Source organism: Ambystoma mexicanum, chromosome 3p (assembly GCF_040938575.1).
Source record: "Ambystoma mexicanum isolate Mex_15411 chromosome 3p, UKY_AmexF1_1, whole genome shotgun sequence".
Lineage (NCBI taxonomy): Eukaryota > Metazoa > Chordata > Amphibia > Caudata > Ambystomatidae > Ambystoma > Ambystoma mexicanum.
In genome coordinates this window covers 352,389,866-352,413,779 of record NC_090925.1, presented here as the reverse complement: position 1 = coordinate 352,413,779, position 23,914 = coordinate 352,389,866, and the positions used below count along the sequence as shown (strand labels likewise).

Below are 23,914 nucleotides of genomic sequence, written 5' to 3'. Positions count from 1 at the left end.
CCGTGTCTCCAGCCAGGCCTCCCCTTCAAGCAGGCCGCCCCCCTAAGACCACGACATACATACGTCATTCATTCACATACACACCCCTGTTCCAAATACTTTATAAACCACGATATGTCTCATGAGAACATCTTTGTGCTTTGCAAGTCAACTCCTGAACATTTTACCTGGCAACCACCGAGATCCACGCTAATCTGGTTGTCGTCGTGCTATCCGTGAACTTCTGTGACCGCTTAGAGCAAACCCATCAGTGTGCTACCTGTGGCCACCCACCTATTCTCCTGCAACATACTGCTCCGCTTGCTGAATCCAACTGTTTGTTGGTCAAGGTAAGGCCATGTATCCTAGTCATATTTCGCAGATTTTTAAATTTCTATCTATTTGCGAGTAGAGTACACAATAGTGCTATGTTCATTGGTCTCATTGCTATTGACTATAGTTTCCATTGCTATGCTATCAATAGATCCATTTATTTTCATCTGTGTCTATTGTCATCGAATTGCATCCTTTGGGGATCCAGTCTATGATGTAAGCATGTTTCCTTCTCGTGCAATACAGAAGATCCAAGGGATGAGTCACATGTTCAGATTTTAGTCTCATCATTTATACATTTCTGCAATTTATGCAAATACTAAGCTGCACATAATGAACTGGTACAGTTCCTGCGACCAAAACAAGCCTTGCATTGATCATTGTACAATTCATTTACTTTTGTATCAAATCTTTATTCTTGAAGATTGTATAATAATGTCGATATTTACTTTTCAGATTTATCAACAATGCCTGCCTGTTCGATTAGCAGTTGCCCTTCGAAGACCCATGCGAAATCTGAAGGAACTACAATGCATGTATTCCCGAAAACTGTCGATCGAATAAGAGAATGGGTCAGACATTGCGGATATCCACTGGATGAGCTGGAAAGTAGAGTCCAACAGGTCTTAGAGGACAAGAGGGGCGTCGATTTCATAACCCACAAACGCAATGTGTATATATATATATATATATATATATGGACAGGGAACTGTGCTGTATTGAGCATTTTTCAAGTATTCTGTCAGCTTACATGGCTATTTTTAATATTGGCATTTCATTATCAATCATTAATTGACCTTTACAACTTCTTGACTATCCCTTCAATCTGAAGCAAGAACAGTCTACATCCTTGACGTGGTCGCAGTTATCAACCACTTCTAGCGCGTATCAGGTAATCTTATTAGGCTAATCCGCTACATACTTGTTTTATGCATGTCAAGTAATAGTTTTATTCTATCGTGTAATTATTTTACCGAATGTTTGGTTACTGCTTTCCAATTGATATACACCTTAGTTATCGTCCACTGGTGTTTGTTTTCAGTTATAATTAGTGTTATCCATACTAATGCAAGTACTGTCTTTCAGGGAGATGCTGAAGCGTCTGCCACATCTACAATGTTTCTAGATGTTCCTCACCAGCAGGAGGTATGGATACTGACAGCTCCATCGAGCATCATCATCAGAGCTGGAATTCTTGTTGTTTCATTGTTCTACACAATGTTTCATTCGTGGTCAGCCGTTGATATGTACCTGTGCTGTCGACCCCAGGTGTATGTTATGTTTTCACAATTGTAATCCTCACTAATGCAAGTACTATGTTTCAGGCAGTCGATGGAGCGTCAACCCTTACACTTGTTGCAGAGCCCGACATTCAAGTATACGAATCGGTGCAACAGCTTTCGGAAGTGCACACTACATTTGCAACATCCATAGATATTCTTCAGCAGCACGAGGTATGGATACTGACAGCTCCATCATGCGTGATCATATAACGTGATTCCATTTGCTATACTTTCTTCCCTATAAACGCAAGTGCTGTGTTTCAGGGAGACGACAGAGCTTCCACCCCAATCACAACATCTCATTGAGATGATGCAGATGTAAAGGGATCGTTGAAATAGTCGATGAAATGTGATCATATTTGGATTTTCCTTGATTCTTTTGGACAATGCATCTTTCGCGGTTATCTCTTTATATGTACCTGTGCGTTCGAAACCCCAAGTGTGTTATGTTTCCAATATTGGAAAGCATACTAATGCAAGTATTGTGTTTCAGGGAGATGCGGATGCCTCCTCTCCAATACAACCATTCATGGCTGTCCATGCAGAGCCGGAGGTATGGATAATGACAGTTCCATCGAAATAGATCATCACTGGTCGAATACTTGTCCTTTGATTTTTGCACACAATGTTTAAATCGTATTTGGCTATTGAGATGTACCTGTGTGTTCGTCCTCACGTGTTTTATGCTAACAATATTTTGATACATAGTAATGAAAGTACTATGTTTCAGGGAAACGATGGAGCCTCATTCCTTGCTGTCTATGCGGATACAGAAAATATACTCGTTGCAGCGCAAGAGGAAGGGAGGACATGCGGAAACGAATCGGAGCTACAGCGTGCAGATGTTGAAGGTCGAGTCAAAAAAGTTGCAAAGAAAAAAAAAACAAAAAAAGGTTACAAACAGTTAATAACTTTAAAAAAAATTGTGGTGGGGACTATTTTATGTTTTTTCTAGTCAATTCTACTACACTCCATCTTGTGTTTAAACTGAACATCCCTTTTTCCAATCTCTCCTCCAGTTACCCGTGGGCGTCAGAACTATACGCACACAGACAGTGAAGCGAATGAGAGATGTGGCTTGCCAGACCATGTACACTAAGGGGGAACTATTAATTGAGGCGAGGCGTGTTCAGGCTCGAGATGCTCATGTCCAATGGCCAGAACATGAATTAGCTCTGATTGGAGACTACAGCAAAGTTGCATTGGACCATAGCTACTGTGCGACCGGACCACTACAAGAAGATGTCATTGAATGTATTGAAGATAGCTCTGAAGTAGTTGCAGATCAATTTACACAATCTACACCAGCCAAAAAATTGCCACCAAAAAACATGTCGACATTGTTGTGTTCTCCCATCAATGTTCAATTAGCAGATGTTGAAATGAGAGAGAATGAACCAGCCGCAGCATCCATAGACGCAACAATACTTGCTAGCAGCGATAATACTTTCCAATGTGTTGACATCTCCACAGCTGAAACAACGTTGACGCAGGATGACAGTCTAATGAAAGAGAGCAAATACATTGCATTCGACAGTTGCGTGATGGAAATTATAAGTATGCTGAAATGTGTGCATTCCGTTAGAGGGAAAGTATGTGGGAAGCCATTGATTAATGTGACTCGTAAAATGAAAGGCACGAATGTCAAAATAAATGCCGCCTGTAGATTAAATCATAGGTTCTCATGGTCTGCACAACCGATGCTGGGGAAACTGCCAGCAGGCAATCTACTGTGTGCAGCTGCATCACTTTTTAGTGGCTCCAGTTTTAGAAAGTTAGAGGCTTTCTTTCAGTTTGTGGGACTCCATTTCATTTCTAGTGCGCTGTACTACACATAGCAACGTGATTATCTGTTTCCGGCCATTAGTGATGCTTGGAGAATTGAACAATTGTCTCTAGCAAGTACATTCGAAGGCAAACGATTCAGGCTAGCCGGCGATGGACAGTGTGATAGCCCTGGGTTTTCTGCCAAGTACTGCACCTACCACTTTCAGGACATGGAGAGTAAGAAAATAGTTCGGTGGTCGTGCAGGTAACACAATGTACATCCTCAGTGGCCACGGAGAAACTAGGATTCATAAAATCAGTGGAACATCTACAATCGAGGGGGATGGACATCGAGCTCATAGCCACGGATAGACACGTTTCAATTGCCAAGACAATGAGAGAGCAGTTCCCACATATTAAACATCAATTTGACGGATGGCATCTTGCTAAATCAATCAATAAGAAAATCTCGGCTGCAGGAAAAAAAAAAAAGGTTTTGAAAGTATTTTGCAGTGGTCACATTCTATCACCAACCATCTTTGGTGGAGCTCAAAAACTTGCGAGGGGTCAGTGGAAATACTACTTGAAAAATGGCGGTCACTGATGCACCACTGTACCAACGTTCACGCTGGACAGCAAATGAACATTTCCACCAATGTGAACATGGCCCTTGGTCCCCAGAGGAGGCACGGAAGAAGAAGTGGTTGATTCCATCTTCACCGACACACAAAGCCATTGAGAAGATAGTTTTGTCAAACAATCAAGAGATTTGAGAGGACTGACAGAATTCTGTCACACAGGAGATTTGGAGGTGTTCCACAATATGTGCCTAAATTACAGGCCAAAGCGCTTGCATTTTAGCTTTCGGGGCATGAAACATCACACTCTACTAGCCGTCTTGGCCCATAACAGCAATGTCGGACGTGAACAATCTAGGACTAGGGGCAAAGTAAGGATGCCTCGCTACACCAAGGTGTTTTCAAAACGAAGTAAGCAATGGGTGATGAAACCAGTCTATGATGAAACGCAGTTCGACTTTGTGAAAGGCCTTATTGTTGCTGTGTTAGAGAAGCACAGATATGGAATTTTGGACGTTTCTGTACAGAGCAGTGATCCATTGCCACCAAACATTGCGACAGTGCCATGCCCAGCCAATGCACAGCTGATTGTAAAGTACACATCGCGGTTTAAATAATTGCAATAGGATTGTATTTTTGTAAATAAATGTTATTGTACCAGTAAACCTAACCCACAACTTCACCATCATGGGTGGCGAAGGAGCTGGGCATCATCTTTGAATTCTCTCTATTCACCTCACATATGTGTATGTATATATTTTTCTCGTGTCTCATCTCATGTAAATGTAAATTCTGCGCACTGTTAACGGAGGGGAGGCTCGCGTATTGCAAAAAATAAAATAAATCTCACTTAACTCAACTCCTGTGGTACTTTATGCTTTCCCTGACCTTCCGCAAAAAATTAAATGTTTCAATTTGGGCTGCAAAGCTCGCAGACAACGGGGACAAAATTGGGGCACTTAGAACGCGCCAGCCAAGCAGGCCGTGGCATTTGGGAGATAAGCCAGTTCGCATTTGCACATTGAGGCGCACTACATAGACGGATTCTAAACTTCAAGTTCTCACAGATGCCTATACTACGTGATGTTGCAAATAAAGAATGCGAAGGAAGGACAGTGCACATGTGAGGCCCACAAGTCGCACTGGAAGTATAAGGGTCTATTGTTTTTTGACCTTGAGACAGGGACCATGCAGAAAGAACTACATTTGAAGGGAGTGCGCAATAACGTAAGAGACGATAAGGCAGAAAATTCAGAAACTAGACCGAGTTTCAGTTTTAGGTCAGTATACGAAAAATCATTGTCAAGAGCACGGTCCGTTTTACAGACTGCATTACGAAGAGACAATGTAAATTTCAAATATAATGCAAGTATATCTTTACACGCTTTTATACCGGAATGAAGATTTAGTGAATGGATGCATGAATAACTGAATGAATGAAGACTGTAAAAGATGTTAAAACTGTTCGTAGTGGGCACATGGGCATGCAGGTTCACTGGTGTCACCGATCTCGCTCCTTGGCCCAGCCACTTTTCCATGCACTACGTGACTGTCTCTGTATCCTTCAGCCCCTTGTCCCGGCATTTACCTTGCACTTGCCACCAGCTGGCCCTATTTAATTTGTATTCAACTATCCTTGTACAGCCCATCCCCATGCGCGATCAGTATACACTTGACACTCAGTATCACTATACACTTGAGTATACGCGCGTTAGAAATGCCATATCATTCCTCATGCATGTAGAGTCGTTTATCATTGTGTGTGGCCCTAGATTTATCTTGGTACTTTTCGCATTTATGTTAGAGAAGAACATACTCCATTGAACTACCCTTGCAAGCAAATAGTTTCTGATCGGCCGTAATGAATGAAATGAGTAATATTAATGAAGTTCGGCTAGTGAGACTAATCATCATTTGTTTTCTTAACAGGTATTTGATCCCGTTCTGCAACTGCCACCTGTTTGAGACACCGGCGGACGGATTCTTCAGCAGACACCTGCAGCTTTGTGTCAACAACTGGAGCACGATCACCATATTATGGGACGATCGCCAAGGGCCCACATGCCCTTACGCTGTACTAGTGGCTAGAAGCAACATACCAAACTTTAGGCTGGACTAGTGCCTATTTGATGGAACAGCCTTGCGGTTCACCGCGCTTCCAAAGTGATTCTTTTTACGAAAATGAACACCCGGTGTACCATAAAGGAACACCGCGTGACCCAAGATGAAATGGAACAATTATTGCGGATACAGATAAGAAAATAAAAGTCTTCCGGAGTTCATATGAATATTCTCTGAACATTTGATGCCAAATAAATGTACTTTACCAAATGTACCGTGTTGCTGTTTCATTGTAAAGTACAGTTTCATATTCCGAATTGTGGCACGCTGTGTTGTGAGTTGATCTGTGTTGGTTTCCGGGTTCTGTGTGGAGTCGCGCAGAAGACGACTGGGCGCGTTTGCCTACGCAGCACAGTAACGTCACAGGGAGAGGCGGGGAATATGAATGTTTTGATAATGTCAGGGGCGGGGGAATTGATTTAGTGCCGCAAAAGCAGGTCCGCCAGGGTGATCGGGAAAAGATATGGCGGCTCCCAGGTGCTTGTTTTCGTGTGCGTTTAATGGACGAAAACTCTGGTAAGGTCCATAGGAAAGTTTTCTAAAATGGAGCCACTTAGCCTTAAAAAAACATGGCCGACCCATAGGGACAATAAATTTTTTTACTCGAGTATGCCTTTAAGAAGGCTTGCAGTTCACTCATCCTACGGGCTGTTGTAAGGGCTCTAGCATCTTAATGGACATGAGTGGATAGGCTCAAAACTTTAGAACCAAGTTGAGATCCCAAACCGGAAGACAAGACATTTGTCAATAAATTCAAAACTTGTATAACCAGGAGTGCGAAAAAAAAAAAAACAAAAACCAAAACAAAAATAGACATACCCTTTAGTTGTACCAAGCTGGAGCCCTGATTAGCCAGGTGTAACAAGAACGACACCATAGGTGTACTGCATGTAAAAGGGTCCACCAGCTGAGAACTCTTTCCAATGGCAACGGTACAATGATTTTGTCGTCCGGGAAGTCCTAATCCTTATAGCTCAACCTCTCAGAAACCATGAGTGAAGGGTCTTGACCCCTGGATAGAGAGCCAGACCCTTCTCGCGAGAGAAGGTTCTCCCTTCGCGACAGGCGTATTGGATGGCAAATGGACATGTCCAGAAGGTCTGGGTACCACGTCTTCCAGGGCAATTAGGATCATGGGTTTCCTGGACTCTCAACCTCCTGATTAAGTGAGGACTGGAGGAAATGTATACAGAAATGGAAAATCCCAGTCCACCAGGAACATCCCCTAGAGCTCCTCTCAGAGGTTTTGAGGCGGCTGATGCAGAGGGTAAAGCAGCCCCTGCCTGGGCGGTCTAAGCACCTCTTACCTGTCCACCATGGGCAAATCTCTTCTGCCGATACTGTCCTCCGAGTCGAGACTAGCCTGGAGGGATTCGCACATCGCATCTTTCCAATCCTGGACAATGTTTTGTAAGGTTGATTGTAAAATGAAAAATGGCAATGAAAATGAGCCATCTCTTTCTTCCCCTTCAGGGATATGTTCAGCCGCCATCTCTATACAATCCCATAATGTGAAAGTAAACTTGGCCAGTGCAGACTTGACATTTGCTTATTTAAGGACCATACTCCCCGGAGAGAAAACATTTCTAGCCTGTGTCCCAACGCTTGTCATCTCAGTCTAGTGGGTAGTAGGGTATGGCTGGATGTAGACGTGGCAGCTATTGTTAGTATGGGTCACTACTTGACGCACAGTACTTGCTGGTTAGTTTTTTGTTGACAGCTGGAAGTAACTGGCAGTTCCCAGTTGGCATCAACTCTTGCAAAACTATATGGAACGGTAGACTAGGGTCCACCTGGGGTCCCTGGTCCAAATTATCAGTCAGTACCTCCTGCTCAAGTGGTGCAGACCTCCTCCATCCCAGATATTTTATGGTCAGCATGGTCCGAGGATGTGGCCTGCCAAACTATTCTTGGGGAAATGTTGAACCCACTTGAAGATGCAGGCCGTCCTGTAGGTATTACATTCTTGAGTTTTGACACATTATGTGTCCCATACCACAATCCAAATGGACGAGATTCATTTGAAGATGGTCATCCTCAATTTGAGGAAAGTGATTTGTAAACAAATCCTTCCTTGGCAGTGGAGTGTTTTCTCGAATACCTTTGAGGATTTTGGGACTTGTGTTGATGGCTGTGGCTTTCGAGCATTTTTTAGGGCTTGACGTGGAGTCTTTGGTGCCGATTTTGGAAGTGTGAAAGCATAAGGGGCATGTGATAAGCCAAAGGAAAGCACACACTAAGATCTTCTGATCCAGTGCAAAGTGCAGGAAAGTTTGACAGCATCTCCTTAGGGGGGACATGGAAATAAGAGTCCTCTAAACCTATGGCTATAATTTCCCCGATGAACAAAGTGAGCACACGCAATGGCTTGTATGCAATGTAGCGATTCTTGAGATCCACGACCAAACAAGCCTCCCAAATGGAATGGAATAACTGATGTTACCTTGTGCAACTAGTGTTGTTTTCCTGCAGGGAATTGGTCCGATTGAGGGCTGGTTTCTCCTTGGGGTCGAATAGCATCCTCGAGTGACGAGGAACCATCCTGAGTCCAACAAATATCCTGATACTACCACCTCCTGTGCCAAAGCATCATGAATATCCTGCAAGACCTCCCTGAAGATCAGCAGGTACAACCCCACCCCGCTCCTTCAACTGAAGGAAGGCTGGCATAGTCGAGCCTAAAGTGTGCTTGGGTCGGCTTCAAAACAGAGCCTTTAAACTCAGGGTAGAAGGCACAAAGGAGCTCTGAAAGGATATGGAAGCAAAGGAACAGCCGCTATAAATTTCTTTTAGCCTTCCTTGACTTCTTGCAGAGCTCAACTTAAAACCAATAGACAGTGCTCGACTGGAGTCGGGGGAGGGGGGGGGTTGCAAATTCAAGGAGCAAGCAACTATCTAGTCAAAAAGTCACTCTGCACCTCTACAAACATAAACGCAGCACCCATTTTTACTTGCCAAGAGTAAATAAATCACTAGTGGAAGTGTGCACGTGCCCCCTACTGAAATTACAGCACCTAGGTTGATCACAGGGGACACGCCTTACAATGTTTGACATATCACATACATTGGTGGTGCCATGCTGGGGGGGGGGGGTGGGGGGGGGGTGTTGAAGCCCTCACTGGCAGAAGGGATCACGTGATGCCCAGACCATGGCTCCAACAAAAGCCAGTCCTGCTTCTCACCTCACGACGGCTGCGGCAAACATACAGTGGCAAAGGGAACCACAAGCCTTCACAGACTATATAAATAGACCCCCTACAGTGTCTTCAAACTGCGGCAGAGGACCCTTCCCACCCAGTGCTACCAATCAGTGTGGCCGTGGCAACAAAGCAGACTGTTGCAGCTTGGCCCTGGTAGGGTCATCACAATGCAGGGGGGCAAGTTATTATTGAAATTTAACAAAGCGCAAACTATGGCCCAAAGGCATCTAGGCGTTGACAGTGTCAAGCTCCACAAACACCGTCAAAGCTACAAAATTGTGTGCTGTGGGCTTCAGGCACAATAGGGGCTGGCTACAGCCTTAGTGCGTTTTTGGCACTCACAGTAAATAGCCAAAGATTTGAAATGGGAAATTTATCAGACAAATGTCAAAAAGTCACAAAACTCGCACATTCCCAATCAAACTGTCAGCCCCTGCAGCTGAACAAACAATTATAGTTAACTACATGAAACAATAGCCCATGACAATGTCCGTTTAATTATTGCATGGAACTGTACTTTTTAATTACTCCTTCAAACTGCATGCAGGTATCAATCGCAAAAAGAAAATCTCTTTATCAGAACTATAAACCATGACACAAAACGAGGTGCCCCAAAACAGATGGGGAGGCAGGTACTAGTTCATCAGAGAAAAGGTGGAACCACAGCCAGATCCAATATTTCTGCACATGGCACATAATATGCATATGCACCGACAATACCATAAGCGGCAACACACACACGCGCACACACACACACATCACTGGGGGTAAACTCAGTCTTTTACTCCACAGTCTCATGAGCTGTCACATTGCTAAAAGTCACAATGAGGGCACCAAGAGAAATAATTGTTATGCGATAAATAAAATGGTCAGTATTATCCGAAAAGATAATTACTGACCATGTTTAAAAAATAAACAAACAATAAAAAACCAGCAGACACAAGTAAAACACTTTAGGAACCCCAATTCTGGCAGGAGATTTGCCCAGGATCACACATTTTTGTTAAATGGTGAAGCCAGGTTGCCGTTTAGGCACTTGACCACTTATCTTTGCTGCTCCAGTTGATATTATTCACTGGCTTCCACAGGCTAAAATAATACTTAAGGCGAGGACTTTAAAAAAAAAAAATCTGAATACACATTAATCCTTATAGAATTAACTCAAGAAAGAGAAAAGGGGTTGCAGTTAAAGTCCCCCTCCCAGAAGAGAATTACAAATGCCATAACGGATATTAATCAGAGACTACAAACCCTCAACCTATTGATACTCCCAAGCAGGTGTAATACAGGGTTTTTGTTTTTTGCTTTTGAGAGCCCACTGAAGTATACAGAGGGCTATGGGACTTGCCATTGTTGTGAACTAAGTGCAGGCTGTGTGACAAATGCAGGCGAGCTGGGAAGCAAGACATGAAACTGTGATAAGGTCACTGGCTTATAAGTCAGTGTTTGACACAAGCATGACGATTGCTACTATGCCGAATGTCAAGAAAGCGACACGTTCCACAAACAACTTTTTGGGGGTTAAACTTGCAGAGATCATTAAAATGAAGATAAGTTTAAAAATGAGGATTTGGTTAGGCAGCTCCATGAGGGAAGGCTAATTGGAGATGTGTGAGGCTTTCCTAAACAAAACTCACCACAACACATCTTGTGTAGTTCTAATTACCAAGCATTCACCTTAACTTCCATCCATTAGTGGCTATTATCTTGGAGGATGTTTGCTCAAATGATCCATTTACAGTGTCCAGGCACAGGCATGCATCAGGCGCATGTCGCAATCTACACCCTTGTATGCATCCATGCATGGGATTTGCAAGGTAAACATCTAGCTGGTAGCAGCACAGCACTGAACATAGGGGACGCAACCAGGACGTTACAGGATTAGACTAGTCGGAGGTAGCTGGAATAGGTAGGGGAAATCATGTGATTAAGGAAGGTAGGATAGTGTGGACCGATCCGCTCCACTCACAAAAGTTTGCGGCCGAGGCTGGCTCAAAATTAGTGTAGTGGAAGGCTGGGGTGGTGGTGGAAGAAGAGTAATTATGGTGATTGTAGTGGGTGGTCAATGGTTAGAAAAGCACATTTTGGTGTCCCTTATTTTTGAGGGGGCAGACACGATGGAGCAATCATATTGCCTATGTATTAATTTTAAAATGGGAAGAGCTTAACAGGGATTGCCCCAGCTGCATTTTTGCAGGGTTGCAGACCACTGCACCCGTGGTCTCAATGTTAGACAATGCTCAGCTTGTGTTTTGCCCGGATAGTGGATTGAAAGTCGAGCTACGGTGAGCCGCTTGGCACTGGCTGGTCCAAATCCCACTTGGCTTTCTCACCTTTTGCCCTAAAACGGCAACCGAGTCTACGGCTGGTTCACAACAGGCTGGAATGAAGGCACTACTGCCAAATATATACTCCAACTCCATCCTACAAATGGATGATGCTGTTCACCACAACACAATGTACCATGTTGCTCATCAAATCTAGCCCCACCCCTGTCTCTTCTACACCCGGGACCAGAGTTTCAATCTTGAAAAGTCTCAAGACCCTTTTAAAAAACATGTGCGACTGAGTAAGAGAAAAAAATATTGAATGAGGGGTGGACATACAGAGGAGATAGAGGGGGGAAAGGGGTATAGAGAAATATTGAGCAGGAGAGGGTGAGACATGAAGAGCCATACAGTTTGCACATGTGGTATATATGTGGGTAATCCAGAGCAAGCTTATTCTTTGCGTACTGGCACTTTAAGTCTTGCTGGAAAGGAAACGAGCAGGACTTGGTCGCCTACCTATGGATGGCATAGGCAACTGCAGTGTTTTGGAGAAGGTTAGTAAAAAAAAAGAAAAAAACAGAACGAAAGGAGGTGCAGATTGAGGAAGACGAGAGAACAAAATGAAGGGAAAGAAAGAACACAAGAGGAAAAAAGAATGAGGGAGGACGATCTAAGCACCTGAAAGAGTGGAGCCAGAACAGAGGTCAGGGAGAACCAAGAGACTGCGTGAGAGGGAGAGCAGAGAATAAAAGGGAAGAAACTGAACAAAATGTAGAGTCAAGATGGGAGGAAAAGGAAGGCCAGACAAAGCGGATACTAAATAGTAAGGGAAAGGAGGCAAAAAGTGATAGTGCAAGTGGGAATGCGGCGGGAACACAAAGGGGGGCGGTGTAAAAGAGTGAGTAATAGTACAGACCAGATATCTAAAGGAGGGATAGCATGAAGGGTGACAGAACAGGGGAGTGAGAGAAAGAAGAAAAGAGGGGGAGTGAAGAATTTAGAAGAGGAAAGAGCTGCGGAAGGCGAGTGACAAGGGAGAAGGCAGTGCAAAGTAAGAATTCTCTTTAAAAAAAAGTAATTAGTCCGAGAGAGCCTGCTCCATGCAGTGTAAATCCCATCCTTCATAATTAGTCTTTGGATCTTAAATTTGAAACATGCACCCTCCCATCCACCTGCAATGAAACAAATGGTTCAATGAGCTGGCTTCATCCCCACTTCAATTCTCCTGCAGCAGAAGCATACTTTTCAATTCGAGATGGTATCCTCCTAGATATGCAAACCAAATGTCATCTTGACCTTACAGGATACCCCTCAAACACCTAGGTTTGTCCTCATCTTCAAGGTATAGTAGTATGCATTAGAGTGGGTGAAGGTGGCATCTTGGCATACCAACTCCCAGAGCCAACTCTGGAATAAGGGCATTTTAGACATAACACGCGACTCCCTTTCCAGATGTCCGCCAACCCCATAGCCAGGGATAGGTGGGGATAGGTGGGGGGGCCCACCCAGCCCTACAGGTACTCCCTTAAAATAGGCAAATACCCCCCCCCCCAAAAGTGTAAAAACAGGCACGAAGGAAAATGTGCCCCTGCTTGCACCCAAATAGCTCCATGAATATGTCTGAACCAGTAGTGCATGTAGTATTACAGGAGAAAATGGCATTATTACTGCCTGCTTGGTAGACGTAAACATGCATCTTTTAATCAAATATTACAAAAACATTTCACTTTTGCTTATACAACTCCCATTTGGATATGTACTAAAAATCATTTTACTCACAAAAATGTAACTAAAAATAACCAAAAAAAATAAAAGTGTAAAACTCTCCCACTTCTAAATATGGAGCACTGGGTCCACCTGTAAAAATGTTTCTGCTAGAGGATCTTGGCATAAAAACGTTTCAAGTCCACTGCCCTATGATAAAGCTAAAGGCTTCACAGCTTTTAGATTGCCCACGCCTCCAATGGTTAACATTTTTTTTTAAACCAATTAGCCTCGATTTGGGTGAAAAATGCATCTAACGGGTCAAAGAAAGTTGAAATAGCTATTCAGCTGTGGAAAAATAATCAGGTGGCCTGTGCCCATGTTTAATAAGTACTTGCTTTGCAAGAAAAATAAATCCCTTTTGATATCTGCACGTACACGTTTATTCTTAGAGGAGGCTCCAGTGAGTTGAACTAGCCAGGCGACAGCTTCATGAAGTAAGCCGAAACCATGGCCTGTGTTCACCATTAGCCTAAGTGATTTTATGACCCGTCATGAAGAATGTATAAAGTTGGTTGTGCAAGAATGTATAAAGTTGGTTGTGCTCATCATAACTTCAGAAGAGGCTCGGGTGGAGTAGTTGCATACCATTCTAGGGCCCCACTTAAGCGTGCTAGAAAATAAACTGTGGCTGCGAGTCTTCTAAAATCTTCTGTGCTGGTTTTCTCATTGCAATGTTTATGGGGACAGGTGGGTGTTCCGAACGTATTGCCCACACAGGCTTCTGGGCTCTGAAGAACGGATTGGGGGTGGGGGTCAACAGTGCAATGCGTTTAAATAGGCCCTCTCACTACCTGCTTTCAAAACTCCACCCAGCCCCCCTCCCAAAAAACGTTCTGAGGTTGGCTCGCCCCTGGTCCCATACCTGCAGCAGAGTCTTAACTAACTTCCTTTCGCTTGTTAGCAAAACGGGGCTGCTCAAGCAGGCATGTTCCTTGCTCCAAAACATTCCCAATTTTTCATAATCACTTTTTAAAACTGAAAATTTTGAATACGTACTCATGTCATTGCATTATGATTTTTAGCAGCATAGTCTAGTAAGAGTTCCATTACTAGCGGTCTGCTTGGCAGACACCAGATGAATCGGAAAGTCTCAGTTGGCTTATGAGGTTAACACTAGCTTCATCCGGAAAGCCTTGCTGAGCAGTTTCTCGTCATACGTTTAAGACCAAACACGAATCAAAAGATATGTTGCCCTGAACAGGTTTATGGTGGAAGCAAAACAGTGCCTGTATGACCTTTGATTGTTTTTTTTTTAGCTTTGAATACATGGTTGGAAATAGCTTGGTGGCTTCTAATCTTGCATAAAGACATGGCACACAGAGCAAACATAGAACCCATGGCTGTGGCATGCATTGGAGGATAAAAATTCTCCAGGAACATTAAATGATTCTCATTAATAGCAATTCCAAACACTAACAAAAAGGAGTTGCGTAGCTTCACGGTTAAGTTAACTTGGTTAGCGATCTGGTTCTTAGAATCAAAGTCTAGCCCTTCTACTCAACCAATTGCTTCTGTCTTGCACATACAACTTCATAGATCGAACTACAACTTCATAGATCGAACTAAGGGTCTTCAATATGCATCAGCACATTCAGATAGAGGTTCTAAAAATTCAAACTATGCCTGAAACTATAGGGCAGACTGGTGGTCTAATAAAGAAGCGAGTTCCTGATGCAGGAAGCTAGAGGACCCTTTCCAACAGATTCAAAAAGGCAAGACTTTTGTAAAGAGGTATGCGCGTGCATGTTAGTGGGTGTGTATATGTATTTAATGTACAGTTTGTGAATGAGTGAAGACATGATGTATGGGTGACGGTGTGTGAGAAATAGGTGGGACAGAGGCTAGTTAGAGAGGGGGGAAAAAAACAAATCAGTGTAGACTTTCTCGGATGTCTAGGGGGGGGAAGAGAATTCTGTGCAAAAGTTGAGCAAGAAGAGCAGAAGCGAGAGGAAGAGGAGACAAGACTAGTCGAGGAGTAATAGCATAGATTCAAGAAAGCATAGAGGAGCAATATAGTGGTACCTTACCGTTTCTAGATTTGTGAAACAGAAGAAATTTAAATCTGGCCCCGTTCTGCATTGTCAGCTATGCAGCCTGGTGACAGTATGAGGAAAAGTGAGTTCTGGTAGCAAATTTGCGTGCTAAATACCTGGATTACTTAATTACTCCAACCCTTCGTTGCCCCACTACTTGCGTTGGAGGCACCGAGACATGGAGGTAACAATTACTCATAGTCCAAGTACTCGCCTATGAGGGAAGGTGCCTCCTATGCAAGTACTGAGATGAGGAAGAGTGAAATTGAGGCAATTGTGGGCTGATGAGCAGATTTTGGGGGGCTGGGCGCCAAATCGTACTGGTCATGCATGTCCAGAGCAAGTAGGTAGGATACGCATTAGTGGCTAGACTGGCATTTGCAGCCAGTCTAGCCATTTCTTACCATGGCATTGGATATTTTTCAGAGGCATCCATCATAAAGTAACCAAGGTAAGTGCTATTGCTTCCAGTGGTATTTTGGTGCAAGCATGTCTTAATGTGGCATGACATTCACCGTAATATGTTTATTATTCAGACTAGTCTACATTGTAGAGCCAGTACAATGAGGCATGGCATTTTTAATAGCGGATGCTTAAAGTGTTAACGTTCCTGTGTACTGTTGGTGATTTGCATGCATTAGTTACCCAACAAAACAATTGCAAACGCTCTGGCTTTTTAGCCAATTATTCAGAAAGTTTACTGTATAAGGAATTAAAACATATCTTGCTCCTAGTGCCGCGTGCACCTGCAGCAGCATAATTATGTGTACTGCACAAGCATGCTAGTCTAGGCCAATAGTTTTGGCACAACCGCTGATGTGTTGACAAGCTTGGTGTGGGGCCTCAGCATGGCTCACAGCCACCAACTCCCAATGTGCCACACAACTGGCAACTGTGCCTGATATATTACACATTTAGATCTGCTTGTAAATACCATGTAACCCCCACCCACTTTCCTGCTGCTAAATGTGTACTCCTGGGAGATGGGTACAGCACCCTCACTTCTGTAAGTGTGGGAGGTTCTGCCACAGTGAACAAGAAATTGGTTCTGCACTGTGTTGAAAAATCAAAGAGCCTTCACCATGGGTGTCACCATTATCAGACCAAATTGAGGCCAAACTTGTATGTCTTATGAAACTTCATCAGATCTGTGTTATAACAATGAGTTTCACAAAAGTCAGCATACATTAAAATAAAAAACACATAGTGCAGCAATCGTTCAGCAGGCAGTTAGATTACTCAATCGTTACATATAAAAACAGAGATAACCGTTGGTGTATGTAATGGTTCAGACAGCAATCACAACATCAACAGATGCCCACGTATCTAGTGGAGGCTAATTATGGTATGACCTGAATCTCATCCAACAGATCTTGAACATGCCTCCATGCACGGTACAACGCCAGTTGGACAGAAATAGATTTTGTATTCAAGCAATAGTCTAAAGGTACTAGTAAGACACCAAACCACCCAGATGGCACCTTAACTTGGACCAACTTGGCACGCTCAGTTAATATATGTTTCACACTTATGTGGCAACCTGCAGATGCATCAATATCGTTCTTCAGCGTCCAAATGCAATTGGGAACCATGGACAGATAGCAATGGCAGTTCATTTATGCTTAACAAAAAGGAGAACTCCTAACCTCTGGTGCCAGGCACACCAGAAGATAAGGCTGTAATATCCATAGAAACAGTGTCATAACCTTTTAGACTCGCTAAGTAAAGTGTTGTACCAGACCCATCCGTTGGACCGCACAACCTTAAAGTTAGGGTACCCCTCAATCTGTGCACAACGATCTTCATACTAGAATAGTTTCTTCCACCAAGTGATTTTTCCTTTACATAATTATCTCTGATGCACAACCCACATACTGGATTTTATGTAAAGTAAACCCCTGTCACCAAGTACCAAGCCCAGCAGAGAAGTCAAACCCAATTCCAAATGTACAAATTCAACCCGGCAAGAAGGCTGTGAACCCAATAGCGTTCGCCAAAAGGTTCCTTTAATCCAATCCAACCATAAGTCGTGAATTGCCAGAGCCTCAAGGCCATATCAAACTGCACCGCCTGACAGAAGCACCGTTTGTATAATTGGATCACACCAGCAAGTGAGAACCCATCCTGTTCCCAGGCCATCTTAGTCGAGCAGTGAGCTGACTTGCCATTCGGATTTTATTTTCAATCAACTTGCTGCAACACTGGGGGCCAAATTCAACTCCCAGATATTGGTTAAGTGGGCGTATAGATGATTAACCCCAGGTCTGACTCCAACTTCACCATACTCACGCTTTTGTTTGTTAATATAATCTATGTTTCAACCGCAAACTTGGCCAGTTAGTTTAGCCAGGTTTTCATACCGAATATGGTTTGAGCAAACATAATCGGGCCATCCGCATATAGCAGACACAAAAGAAACTCACCAATCCTGGATGGACATGAGGATTTGGCCTCCAAACAAGACGGTAAATCGGATACGTACAGATTAAAAACAGCAGTGGAGCCAAGACACATCCTTGCTAGACTTCCCGGTTGATCGATACCCAAGGTGTCACTGTACCCATATTGTCCAAATGTACACATGCCCCATTGTTGGTATGTAAGGTAGATCTGTTGACCTCATCAAAAGCGGGTTTGAAAACAAAGCCACATAAAGGCCAGGGTTCCCTTGGAGCGAGCATCCTGGATTAGATGGTCAAGTGCTCTGATGTTAAGAACTGTACCAGAAGCCACTTGGAACCGGTCTGAAAAGGATGGAGGAAGTGGTTTACCTCCACAACCCATGTCGTCATTTTCTTCAGGACTAAATTATCAAAGAGCTTAAAAGTTACGTCCAACATCAACAGCAATCTGTAGTTCATGACATTTAACCGGTCTTCTTTCTTATACACCGTTACAATGGTTTCTAACCTCTGGCCTGATGTACAGACGTTTAGGAGGCCACCCGAGTTTAGTGAAATAGTTGAACCTTTTAGACAAGCCAGACCAATCATGGTAGCTTGGCAGGCAGTCAAGACCAAGTCTCAGGAAGGGTGAGCGTGATCAGAAACCCACAATGAACATACAGTAAAGATAACACAGAATACTCTTGGACAGGTGTATATCAAAAATTTTAGACCCAATAAAAAAAAAAATAATAATCTAATTAATGCAATAGTTACTACACAAGCATATCACAATATAAATATATACAACTAGTGTAGCCCAATGCGATAAAGGAAGGAAAACATCCACAACCTGTAAAAGAAGGGTGGGGGATAACACTAATTATGCATTAGACAACCTTCAGGGTGTAAACCCCAACTTATTCAGTCCAGCCATATGAAGTGTGGAGCCTTGCTCAAAGTACAGCAGTGCGTAAAAATGCGTGGCCGTGCATTAAGTGAAGACGATACCTTTGCAAGATGCTTGGACAGTAAGGGCTCGCCCTCGCGGACAGAGCAGTTTCAGTTGTTCAAAAACTGCTAGGGTGCGCATGCTATCCCAGCCAGAGAGGATCCCAAGGAACCCTTGTGCATAAAATTACATGGATGCGCTAGTGGCCACCAGTAGGTTATGAAAGTACTCGCCGCCCCATGTTTCAATCCAGACCAAACTAGGCCAGTTTAGTCGAGGTCGTCTGAGGTGGAATATCCTTGCCTTGCTCTGGCTCCCATGTGCTGCGGGATAGGAGGATAGTAGCCACAACTCCGCCCATGTAGGGAGGAAGAAAGTCCTGGTGCAGCAGGACTCTGGCCACAGCAAAGAAGGTGGGAAAGCCACCCACAGTGGCCGTCACCACAACAATGACGCAAAGGCTTGTGGTGTGACGCACTCCTCGTTTGTGACACAGATGAGCTAGGCCTTTGAAATTTGGCAGGAGAGAGTGTCAAGAACCACAAGCTAGAGATTCCAAAGGTTTGAGCCTCAAACCGAACTGCAGCACTCTTATACGTTGTCCCAGGACAGAGCAGGTCAGTTCATTGGACTGCCCAGGAACACTTACTGCCAAAGGAGCCTTCTCTGAAATTAGGTGATGCAGAGAGTAGTTCCCACTACTTAAGAGTCTAAGCGCCCTCGCAGGCCTGAGGTAGAGAACGAAGCAGGGGTCCAACGGGACAACAGGGGGCTCATGGTTCCAAACCTTGCAGCTCGTCTCCGGCGTGTCCACTTCAGCTCACAGGAGACTTTGCTCCTTCGGTAGTTCAAGATTAACCACTGTAAATCAACCTGCGATGAATACAGGGCCCCTCCTCTTAACTAAAGTTTGATGCGTGACCAAATCACCAATAGAAGATCTGCTTCCTTGCATGAATGCCAGTCAAGGACCAATCATGGTCCCCATGCATACCAGACATCCTGAAACCAGTAGTGTTGATGGGACCAGACAGTCCCCAACCCTCTTCCTGGGCACCAGCACACGTGGCATGTAGGAGCCCGCGAAAGACGCAGTTTTCGTGCGAGGCTGCATGCCCAAGTAAGGAATTCCCGGGTCAGCTCGACCTGGGGGAAGGCAAAGGAACAATATGGCCAAAGGACAGAACAAAAGACTGTGGCACAGCCATTGTCAGGAATGGACAGTCATGAGCCATCTGAGGTAAATGCGGTATGGTATGATAAAAAGTAGTTACATTACCAGAAGAGTAAACTGCTGCTACCAGTTTGTCCTAAGCACACTTTTACATTCACCAAAAATTCCTTGGAGTGTGTCTAAGGCCATAAAACAAAAAGACCCAAATGCACTGTACAGTAGTGTACTTTGCGCACTGATAAAACGTTACCAAGAAATGCCAACAAGGTAAAAGACTAAGGGAAACAAGTTACCCAGTACCGACAGCCAGAAGGACGTGCCAGTTGCCCCATAACAAAATGAGCAAAAGACCAGGGGTGCGCAGTAGAAGGCTGTGCCACTGGAAAAAGTCAGGTCAGCCAAACAAAAGAAAGAAGTTTGGGGGTGGGGGGGGTGTCCATAATATGGAGGCAAAATTGCATTTAGAGAAACACTTTCATAACATACACATTATGGTATAAAAAGATTGCTGCCATGACGACGGCAGCATACACTCCCTGCACACCCTGGCTAATAGTATCAACAGCACCCGTGCCCAGTATTCTGAGTCACCCTTAAGGACTACGTTTGCCAGATTATGTTGTTGCTAGGTTACAGTAGATCAGTGCTGAAATGGGAAATAATTACGGGGGGGGGGGGGGGTTGGGCAGTCAGCTCCTTAGAGGGGCGGGGCCAGGTGCACAACAAAGTATCTCTTCAAAGAACCCAATTCTGGCAATTTACATTAAAGCAAAGAGCATTATGGAACACCACAATTTTAAATGTTAAACGTGTCTTATAGTGATCAGTAAAAAACCCTTTAAAGCGAATAATGGACTTGTTTTGATTGGTCACAATATTTACCCATATAAACTGATGTCTGTAAATTGCAGGATATATATCAGTTGACAGCTGTAACATTGTATATGAGGCTTTGACAGTACTCGTCCATACAGTGCGATAACACAGGTTCAGGTCTTGTTGGGAGATCTGTGCGAGCCCCTGTACCTGGTGAGTTATAGTGTGCCACCAGCACCTCAACGAGCAGACTGCCGTCAGAAGACTAGGCAGCGCTCTGTTCCGAGTCTTTCTGAAAGCGGTCAGCTTGTTGAGGGGCAGGATCTGGGACAGTCACGGGCTAGCCCCTGGGTCTGTGGGACTGAGCAGAACAAGACTTTGCCAGAGCGCCGCTCAGTCTTTTTCCAGCCTATTCCCTGCACTGCAGTATCTCATACCATGCGAGGCTGGGACAGGTTACACTATTCTGTGGTGTGAAATCAAGGCCAGGAAATTAGTGGTCAGGTCATAGCTTTCAACTGCCCAAGCAACTCAAAAACACAAGCCACAGCCATACATGCCCAACCTCTGGGGTTTTCACTGCAGTTTCCAGATCCCGTCCAAGCCTCCATCCAATTGGCTACTGCTGGTAGCCAATCAGGTGGAGGTGTGGACGGGACCTGGAAACACAGATTTCCTCTTGTCCCAGTGCTATGAGCCCCATTTGTAGTGGGCTGATAACTTTTTTGGGCCAACAAGAAGGACTAACCCCTCTCCACCAGTGAATGCAGCAGATACTGCACATAGCCACGAACCTATGCTGCAGATAGCTGCCACCCGCCACCTGGATCCAGCCAAGCCCAGCCTGCCTGCCATCCCTGCGCCGTCCTGACTGCAAATGTTTTGAATATTCTTCAAACTCCAATAACTATTCCTACTCCATACTGTATTCATGTTCCAAATAATGGTCAATGTTTATTTTGCTTCAGCTTTCAATCTTTTTTGGCAGTCCACCTCATCCCTTCAACGCAAGGGCAGTTTGTTAAATGGGGCGAACTAAATCATTGCCATTTCCTCAACAAAAATACATTTCTCGGTGTGCTTTTGCTTTATGCCCCCATTGCTACTGCTGTGCATGGGACCCACTGGAGAAATAATTTGGGAATCTTTACCTGAACTCACTTGTTGGCGTGCTATGGGGCTGTGGTGGGCATATTAACCCACCGAGATATTATGCGCAATGTTAAAACGACAGCAATGCATACACAAGTGTATGTTTGTGGTCAACTCAAAACATGTCATTTTTTTTGGTTTAGTGTTTGTAATCATGACATGTCTGTCTTTTTTCCTCAGCTGGCAGTTGTCCAGTTTGCGTTATGGGTGTGGCACAGCTCCTTACCTGATGGTGGTTCTTTAGTTTGGTGGCCGTTTTTCCATGGGTTACTGGTTGACATTGCGCTTTACTGGAAATGTTCCCAAGAATTCCAAAAATATTGCCAAAATCAAATTTGTTGTGATACTGCATGTTGCAAACGTGTTTCTAATGGTATCTACAACAACTGAGTTTACCTTTTTGACATAAAGGCGGAGCTGTGTGCATTTGGGCAGAGTCTTGTGTGGTTGTGGGAGGGGCAAACATCTCAGGGTTTTTGAAATGTAGGCAGGTATGGCAACAGCACAACCCAAAATGTACATCACAAAGGAACAGCATCTACCCAATGCAAAAGGATTATACGAAGCCAAACTACAGTCCCTTGGAAAGAGAAGCCACTATGATGGTGAGCGATGACATGCCAGTGGCGCACATGTCAAACGTGTTGCTAGAGTAAGCAGCACGGCCCAATATGGGATAAGGAAGTCATCACCGAAACTACCCTAACATTGGCGCAGGGGCAACTAGTCAACATTAATATGACTACTCACTGGAAACAAACAGGCCCCTGAATCACATGCAAACCCTCCGGATTTAGATGGGAGGCTCCCGATTTGTCAGTGGAAAATGTTGTGCTATTTTTCACGTTCACCCGTCTAGCCCCAATTAATTCCTATGGGAAACCTGGTCTCCAATTTCTCTGACGAAATCTCCGTCACATGTGCCTCGGAATGTTGGCATGTTTTCCTGCATTAGCCACGGACCAAAATGCGAAATCTAGAGACAAATATCCCCGTCAAAAGAATCAACTACCACGATCGCATCGCTCATCCAGCCCCCGAATGATGAACAAAACACCAAAACGGTGACGGTACCCATTCCGAAACCGGTAGACAATTTGAGGATGCCTACAATATAGAAATGCAGCAACCATATTAGAAATGCTAGAATACTAATAAGGTTAGATGACCCGTTCAGTGCTTGTATGGTAGGAGGGGGGACAACAAGGAGCAGCTGAGCACATACCCCTGGTTAAAGGAGATCTTGCTCTACGCCCAATGTGGGGGATGTTTATGACTTCGCAAAGGCTTCGCTGCAGTCTGGAACACCAGGCAAACCCTGGCGCAGACAAATGAAAGTTGTGTCCCTGTTTCTCCCCGTACTACCCACCCACAAGCTCTCACCGTTGCAAGATCAGTCACCGCGCCGTCCGATCCCGGGAAACTGCGCCGGTTAAATTTGAAGTCGTTTTTCGTCTCCACCAACCAATCGCTGCGCGGTCGTACGTAAGCAGCGCTTCCGATTGGTTAGCGCTGCGCGCTAGTGTCTCTGGGAAAAGCAGTTTTTTCGTGCAAGGCAGTTGCCAAACAGAACAGCTTCATCCTATCCCGTCATAGACTTGAGCGTCTGTGTCAAACGTCAGACGCGGCACGTTTAAGACGGCAACCCCTTTTGAAAATAGAGCCGCGAAACAAACGTGTATTGTGTGTACACACGGAGCTGCAACTTACATGAAGCGACCGAAACATATATGCCACGCCCATTAAGGAGAAACACGAATTACAAAACAAGAAAAAACAATTGCCCATCCCGACATCAGTTCCGTTATTATGCAGTAAAACGGTCCGGCAGAATTCTTTCATCTACGCTTGAGACCAACGGCGGGAGGAATGCGTTTCAGTCGGGGTCTGAGTTGCCACGTAGAACAAAGGAAAGTCAGGTTGACATCTGCAGAGCTGCTCATCGCATCATTCGTAGCCAGACTTAAACAGTTCGAGCCTTTTGTCCTAACCCCCATGTTGTGGTTTCACATAAGACTCAACACGGTATTTAGTGTGGCTTATTTAATCACATCTATGAATTTTAACTATGTACACGATTCAGTTATTTTACTGCTTCCTTGTGT

At 44.3% G+C, this 23,914-nt stretch overlaps 1 protein-coding gene across 7 annotated transcripts in view; it reads right to left on the bottom strand.

Moving 5' to 3' along the window:
- LOC138580440 (targeting protein for Xklp2-A-like) overlaps positions 1–23,321 on the bottom strand; it is a 180,921-nt gene extending 157,600 nt beyond the window's left edge. For 6 of the 7 annotated variants that reach the window (XM_069650984.1, XM_069650985.1, XM_069650988.1 and 3 more), the window contains exon 1: positions 23,193–23,321. The gene's annotated coding sequence lies outside the window, so the exon portion shown is untranslated. Of the gene's footprint in view, positions 1–23,034; positions 23,124–23,192 lie in introns of those variants that run through there. The other variant, XM_069650989.1, reaches the window with a different exon arrangement.
- Positions 23,322–23,914: the final 593 nt, after the last annotated feature.